The sequence below is a fragment of the Cryptotermes secundus genome, unplaced genomic scaffold, assembly GCF_002891405.2.
Source record: "Cryptotermes secundus unplaced genomic scaffold, Csec_1.0 scaffold215, whole genome shotgun sequence".
Lineage (NCBI taxonomy): Eukaryota > Metazoa > Arthropoda > Insecta > Blattodea > Kalotermitidae > Cryptotermes > Cryptotermes secundus.
In genome coordinates, this window is record NW_019743150.1 from 523,756 (window position 1) to 532,598 (window position 8,843).

Below are 8,843 nucleotides of genomic sequence, written 5' to 3' on the forward strand. Positions count from 1 at the left end.
ATTGAATTTCCGGGTTCCGTACGATTATCAGGATATACAGCGATTATTTGCAGCATTGACAGATAAGTCTTGTAGGTAATTGAATTGTCGTACATTTTCTATGCAGTAGGAACATAATCTTGAAACATTCAGACAAATTTCAGACTTAGAACGTGTTAACAGCTTAATTATAATAGAGGTTCTGTTGACTGAATTTTAAAAACATCTATCTAACTTCATGGAGCTGAGCATTTCTTGAGAAGCTGCTAATTGTTCAGCTACTCAGTAACTTTCCAGTAATTTATGGAACCCTAAGATTAATTACCGCGTTCACAAGAGCCCTCCACTGGTCCCTATCCTGAGCCAGTTCCATCCAGACCAAACCAGCCCATCCTATCTAAGATCCATTTTAACATTGTCCACCCACCTACGTCTTCCTAGTGGTCTGATTCCTTCTGGCTTTCCCCACAATACCCTCTTCTTCCCTATTCGCGCTAGATGTCATGCCCATCTCATCGACTGAAAGAAAACTCTGTGACATGAGAATTCAGTTTTATTGATTTCGTTTTCAGAACACACCCTACAATATAATACCATTTACTTTAATATCTGGAACTCGCCAGCCATGTTCTAATTACCTTTTCCACAAAATGGAATTCTACGCGCGCAACTGCACTACTACATAACAATGTGAGGTATGATTTCTGTGGAACTGAGTCCATATCACGCAGTGGACTTGAACAGTTGTTGCAAATGATATGCCAGGAGCTTCGCTACCGACTTCCTCTCCTCGTGTGTCAAACAATGGAAGGATGAAACCAGTAAGAAGTTTTGCCAATGAACCGGGAAGAGTTTAGACCTCTTGTTTGGCACTTGTTATTTGCACAGCGTTAGCCAGTACTGTGCTAATAGGCATGACACTACAGACCTATAGGTGGACTCGTCGCACGTACAAAAGCACAGACAATTTAACAGAGGCCGGCCGTCACCCATAAGTAATGAATTTACCAGTGTAAGAGTATAGCAGACAGTCAGAGAGTGTAGGCAACGCTTGGTTCTGCGTGTTGACACATGCCTTCACGACCGAGCTGAAGTATCTCTCTGACCCGCAAAGGAAATTTAGCGTACACAGCGAAAAAGGGAAGAAACAGACTGAGAGAAAGATAGAAGCAGACAGACGGAAAGCGACAGCCAGAGAGAAAGAAACGAATTACAGAGAAACAAAGGAAGACAAAGAAAATAAAGAGACAGAGAAAACGTGAGAATAAAACAGAAAGAAAAAGGCACAAAGACAGAATCGGAAGGAATAGGGAAAGATGGAAGGAAGAAAGAGGGCAAAACGAATGCAAATTTCGTTCAATGGAAACCAATTGCCTATCAGTTTAACCTCAGCGACAGCCGTCGAAGGTGTAATTTAAGGCATTCTAAACCACGGCACAGGCCGATTTACCACCAATTAAAGAGCCTCCGTTACCCATTGCGTAGGAGGCTGGCTGTGAAGAAAAGTCTCTTTCCCTTGTCGGTAATCGTCAACCCTATAGCCAGTGGTTATACTGGCTGAGCCACCGAGGACCCTACACATAGCTAAGAGAAAGAAGACCCTAAGAGGATGAAAGGAGATACAAAATGTAGGAAGTGGGAATATACAGTAAGAAAAACCACGCATTGGAAAGGAAGATTACATTTTATGATGTGACACCGTGTAATCCGGTAGTTCGCGTTTCGGAAGGACGTTCTGCCCCATCCTCAGAGTCGAGGAATGACCCTAACTTGCTTTCTTAATTGGTTTAATATTTGATCATGGTGATAGAAGCTGTATTTTTACAGAATTAACGCCGTCATAACCCCCCCCCCAAACAGTACATTTGAGAACGACAGAATCAAATATTTGATTTAGGAGGAAATCAAGAGAAGACTGAACTCGGGTAATGCTTACTACGATTCAGCCCAGAAACCTTCGTCTTCTCGTCTGCTGTCTAAAAACATAAACATTGGAATATACAGAACTAAACATTTTCCTGTGGTTTTGTATGGATGTGAAACTCTGACTTCAAGAGAAGAACATACACCGAGGGTGTTTGAGAACACGGTGCTGAGGAGAATATTTGGACCGAAGAAGAGATGAAGTGACGGAAGGTTGGAGAAAACTGCATAATGAGGAGCTTCATAACTCTCATTTTTCTCCACGTATAATAAAAATGATCAAGTTAAAGAGGATGAGACGGGAAGGGCATGTAGCACACATGGGGGAGAAGATGAATTCATATAAGAGAAGGAAAGAGACAACTAGGAAAACCTAGACGTAGATGGTGGGATAATACTAAAATGGTGTGGTATGAACTGGACTTTTCTGGCTCAGGATGAGTATAGTTGGATGGCTCGAGTCAACACGATAATGAACCTTCGGGTTTCGTAAGATGTTGGGAAATTCCTGAGTAGCCAAGTGACAGAGCTACTCAAGAAGAGTTCAGCTCCAGGTAGGTAGTAAGAACTACACTCAAAAAATAAGGGGCCCTTGAAGGGTACTATCATCTGTGATATAACGCCGTGTAGTCCGTTGAAAGTCCTTTCCTCCAAGTGGTCTCTTTCCTTCTAGCGTTTCCACCAAAATATTGTATGCAATCATCTTCTCTCACTTGCGCGGTGTATGCCCTCGACTTTCAGCGGACTGCACGGCGTTGTACTCCAGAACACAGAACTCTTCGTAACCTACGCCGCGCCAACCTCAGAGCCTACAATGTTCCTTTGTTCTCACAGCCTGTAGGCTTGTCCGTAAGCAGTGCGCAAGACCTACAGCCGTGCCCACAGCATACACAAATATTTGGGACACACACTTACTTCCTGGTAGCTAATAGGCCAATAGGGAAAGGTTTATTACTCAGCCACGTAATTGCCGAGGGTCTGGTGGGGGAGGGGTTACAGGCAATGTTATAATAGTGACACGATACCACTCACTGTAACGCAGTTATGACTGTCAATTGTTTACTTATGTGTGGGTGGCAGTCCCGTTGGTTCTTTTAGCTTCTCTTCATGCATGTAATGTCGCTAGAAAAAAGTGCAAATAGTGCAAAAACTACATATATACACTCAAGAGCTGTACTGGTCGCCTTCATCTTTAGGGCTGAAGAACAGAGCTCTTTTTACTGCCTGTTTCATGCTTATTTTTTGTTTCAACACTGAAGCTGAAGATGATATTGAAATGTATAGACTCATTGCCAGGCAAAGATTCGGTAAACATTTCCTTGTGGGAACCAGCGGGGCCAAAAATAGAACGTCTATTGCTAGGCAACGGTTGAGTAAACATGACTAAAACAATACGGGACAATAGAAGACGGTTATAAGAGGGCACAGAACGGAGTACGGAGGAGTACAACGTAGTACAACGGAGAACCAGAACGAGATTGGAGCGTGACACTGTGATTGGTGAAGTAGGTGTTTTAGCGATAGCTATATAATGGGTTGTGATTAAGAGAGACTGTAAAAGAAGATGTTAATAAATCAAATCATCCAATCCAGAACCCGTTATTATTAGTCACGGAACCATAAATACGTCACATTACAACCTACGTTTGTTTTCAAATTCTAACCCCCCAGACCCAAACCATAATAAAGCAATTTTCCAAGAAAGAAGAATACATTACATGTCCTGTTATGGTATTCATTCTTTAGGTGCAATAAATGCCCACAATTCAATGCACTCGTTACAAACGGCTTTTATGGGGAGATAACGAGGCGGTTTCCCTCGTATTAAGTTAACTGAAAGGTAGATCCAGTAACATTACCAAAAATCGCAATTGGTACACAAAAGAAACCTGTGTTGACAGCATAGCCAACCCATGAATACCATGGGGACACGCGGTAGCGTAGTTTGTTGAGGCACTAAGGTACACTAAGGTACAAGCCTGAAAGTCGCGGTTTCGATTCCCATTGTGACTTTTTCAATTTACCTTACCCTTCCAGCCGCAATATGTCCCTGGAATCGACTCAGCCTCTAACGCAAATGAGTACCAGGAATATTACTGTGTGGTTAAGAGCGGCCGGCGCTTAAGGTTGACATCACCGCCATATGTGAGCCGATGTATACAGTCTCGACGTCTCACAACCCTATGGGCCTCCACGGCCTGTTATAAGGAGAACTTGACTTACCTTATGATATGACACCATGTATTCCATTGAAATCCAGTCTACCTTTCGGAGGAACATGTCGCCTCCATCTTCAAGGATAACTAATATGTAAAGGAAGAAACCAGCATTAAGCGAGCAGCAATGAAAAGATATATTTATTCCGCGACCCGGAAGATAAAGTTTATATTCGTCACCGAAACGTTGTCTGTATTTTAACAGGCTTCAAGATAATATACTCCAGAAGGCAGAACTGTTAAAATCACGGATGTGAGAACCTCACATGCAACAACACAGATGATGTGATAATATATTGCCTGATCAGGGTTGTAATACACCCCAGGGGAGCGGTGACAGGCGATAGAACCACTCACTCACACATGGAGCTGAGCCCTACTTGAGAAGCCACCAACTGTACAGCTACTCAAGAATTTCCCAGCATTTTATGGAACCCGAAGGTTCATTACCGTGTTCATACCATCCTATCTCCCTAAGATCTATTTTGATATTGTCCACCAACCTACGTCTTGGTCTTCCCAGTGGTCTCCTTCCCTCCGGCTTTCCCATCAATTTCCTATATGCATTTTTCCTCTCCCCATTCGTGCTACATGCCCTGCCTATCTCATCCTCCTTGACTTGACCATTCTAGGTGCTGGAATAAAGATCAGAAAGCGAACATTGGCAGAACTCGGAAGAAAATATGATTCCTGCAACATGAATCTCAAATGAAGTTACAGGGGCCTGAACCCCGGTAAGATAAAGAATTTCCTCTTCTCCATGTCGTCCAGACCGGCTCTGGGGCCCACCCAGATTCGTATCCAATGGGTACAGGGGACTCTTTCCCCGGGGGTAAAGTGGCCGAAGCGTGACGCTGACCACTCACCACCAACTAGTGCCGAGTCAAGAAAATGTGGATCTATAAATCCACTCTCCCATACGCCTTCATAGCGTAGAGCTTAATTAGTTAAGCACAGGAACGACAACAGATGGGAAACAGGCCACAGAAACTAAGACGAAAGTTATAAAGACTAGCCATGAAATCAGGTACATTCCCCCCGGCCTCACAATTCTCCCTTCTCATTTAGAAGAAATATTATTTCTAATATATTTGGATGCATTGGAGTTGAGGTTCTCACAGAGATGGTTACGAAGATTTCTGTTTTCTTGGATAGAACGCCATGTAGTCTCTTGAAAGTCAATCGAAGTTTCGGAGGAATATTTTGTTTCCATCATCAGAGTTGAAGGGTAACCCAAGCAAGAAATACATATAAAGCAGGCAGCAAACAGACATGTTCTCCCGAAATGTCGATTGTCTTTCAACGGACTACATGGTGTTATATCTCAGTAAATATAACGGTTCGTACTTTGAAAAATATCATTGTAACTATACCGAAAAGTTTGAACTAACCGCAAAAAGTGACTGTTCAGGCGATGCTGCGGTCCATTCTCGTCTTCGGGACACCGGTTTCCCTGACTAAGGTCCTTCGTGCTTTTCCTCAGTCGTTCCAGGCAAATCCTGATACGGTATCTCTGTTAGGCTACGGTTATTTCCTTCCAAACCCTTTCCAATTCACCTGTCAACCATTCACTTTACGTTGTACAGTTCAGGTACTAAAAGTGTCTTTAGGCAACCCACAATATTGCTAATTCATCTTCTACTGGCATATCGACCAAGGCCAACCTATGGGATAATCCATTTTATTCTTGCCTTCCTACAAAACTCCCTTTATACAGTGCCTCGGGAGGAAAGTTCAATATTCTGGGAGGTCATAGTATCGGTCATTCTAGGCAAAAAAAAAATACATGTACAAAACAAAAAAGTACTCCGTGGCCTGTAGTCCGCAAGCGAACTATACCGACCGAGCGACCGCAGCTTGTCGGCGAAGTTAATGCTAACTTTAGCCGATAGAGGGTATCGCGTGGTCAGCGCAACGAATCCCCACTACCGTTAATCTCGGTTTTCTAGACCGGAGCCGATATTTCCTTGAAATAGCTCCTCAATTATCCTCACGAGGCTTACTTCTCAGAAAATGTGGTAGCGCCGGGAATCGAACCCGGACCTCTGCATCTGTAGCCAGGAACTCTGTTGTGTCCTATTCCAAACGGTTTCCGAGATAGACCTGTTTCACTTTACACTTCCAAAACTGTTCATATGACAAATATATTAAGTATTGTTTCTAATTCCAGTATTTATTGTTCAAGTGACAAAGATGGTGCTATTTACCTAGTGTAATACATTTTCTGAAATTCTACCGTCAGCATCAATGCACTTTGCAACTGGTGTTGCGGTGCTGAGTTTAGGAATACATGGAGCTGTACCTCCAGTTCCTCATAGGTATAGTGTGGTGGTTCCTTATTAAGAACAGGATAAAGTTACCATATAGAGATAAGTTTTGAACAGACAAGTGACGACAGACACAATGTAACTTGGAGACCAGAAGAAACAATAAGATTAAAAACAAATCAGGAACCAGAGACCTTTCTACGTAAGATTGTACGGGAGCGAAAAAAGTTGAAATAATAATAATAATAATATCAGCTGGATAACCTTGATATAAGGAACACTGTACGGAAAGTGGCCGTCCTTCGGATACGTCATTCTGTCAGAAAGTTTCCGAATGCCACCGAAAGGTTTCAAATTAGTTCTCCCTATCTCTTATTATGAAAGTATAAATGAAGTTGGAACTATCAGGTCGGCGCAGATGCAGCGCCCTGGACATGTGTTTGGGATACACTCGTTCCCCGTTTTCGCTGGGGCACTCTTCAACGCAAATTCTGGAATCGTATCAGGCCACGACCGCTTCCTTTAACACCCTTTCCAAATTTTGTTCACCATTCACCCTAACATTAGACGCTAGCTCAGTCGGTATAGCGACTGGCTACGGGATGGATGACCAAGGATTCGGAGTTCGAGTTCCTGTGGGGGCAAGAATTTTTATTTCTCCATGTTTTACAGACCGGCTCTGGGGCCCACCCAGCCCCCTATCCAATGGGTACATGGGAATATTTCCTCAGGGTTAAAGCGGCCGGAATGTGGAGCTGGCCACTCCCCTCCAACTAGTGCCGAAGTAAAAAAAAATTGGTCTATACATGTACTCTCCCATATGTCTTCATGGCGTAATGCTTAATTAGTTAAGCACAGGGCAACTATACCGTGTTTACCTTACAGTAGTGTACTGTGAGGACGATAAGGTAGAAAAAAGATTCACGAACAACGCAAATGATTCTGATAAGATCTAAAAGTTTGTGAAGATGGCACCTTAATACGAGGGAGAGTCAGTAAATATGTCACAAATGGATATAAAACGTAAAACATGTGATATTCTCTCCTGGGAAAAAACATTTATTTCTTAACATATCCTCCACCAATACTGATACACTTGCCCCGTTGCTTTAGCAGTGTGTCGAAACTCACAGCATAGTACTTTAGACTGTTGCATCAGCCACTTCCGCACCTGGTCGGGCATTATCTGCGTCTTTCGCACATCCTTGAGCGTATTTCGCAACCCAGTTCTGAACCGCTTTACGCAACAAATACCTCCACCCGTAAACAGGGTATACTTCATCATGATTACCATTTTGCATTAAGCCCTTTTGCCTACAAAAAACGCAACAACAGAACGCTGCTTTTCGGTAGTATTACTCAAACACAGTCGCCACTTTGACTACTGAAACCAGCCTCTGAACATGAGTATGGTCGTCTGCTACTTAGACTCTCATGAAGCTAGACTGTGCTGCTACCTAGTGATACACATTGAAAACTTATTGCGTCCATTACAGCTGTTTTACTTCCATTTGTGGCATATTTACTAACTCTCCCTCGTAAACTTTTTGTGTTTCTGGACATTATCCATCATCCTAATTTGTATTTAAAACACAACGTTTCGGATACTAGATTCTGTCTCCATTTTCAGGGAAAACTTATTCAGCCTGTCCCAACCGATAGAGCTAGTCCCTATCTCCGAATGATTCTGATTAAAATCCCTTCCTCATATTATTGCAGTAAAGGCCATCATCAGTTTCACCATCATCAGTCTCAAGTTTTGGACATTAAGATCCGTTGCGCTCCACTGTAAAACACGTTAATCTTTCCAGCCTAACTTCAGGCGTCTTTAAATAAAATGATAAAATTTTGCCTGTGTTTGATTAATTATGCACAATGTCACGAACCCGTACAGTGGAGTGGGTCATATGCTGCACGCATTTTTAACTTCGATGCTGGATGGAAATGACCGCCTCTCTGGTCTAGTGGTCAGAGTTCCTGGTTACAGATCCAGAGGTCCAGGTTAGACTCCCAGCGCTAACAGATTTTCTGAGTAGTGGGTCTGGAACGGTATCCACTCAGCCTCGTGAGGATAATTGAGGAGCTATTTCTAGGAAATAGCGGCTCCGGTCTAGAAAACCGAGATTAACGGCCGTCGACTTCCGGACTAAAACCACGGAGTTTTATTTGTTGGATGGAAGTGAATTGTGGAATTGTCAGGTTAATGCTTCGGCCTCTTTATCCCAGGAGAAAGGGCCCCCGGTACGCATTTGAAGGAAGGTGGTTGTGACTGTGGAGAACAAACAAATCTCTTGTCCTTGCCGGAAATTTGACCCCACCTCCTCGGCCTCCTAGCCGGTCCTTCTGCTGACTGAGCTCTACCCACTCCACACACTGTCACATGGTGTGATGCAGGCAATGAAAATAAAACAACGGTTTGCAACTCAGACTGTCTCGTGTCAGAGTTGACCGGGAAAGT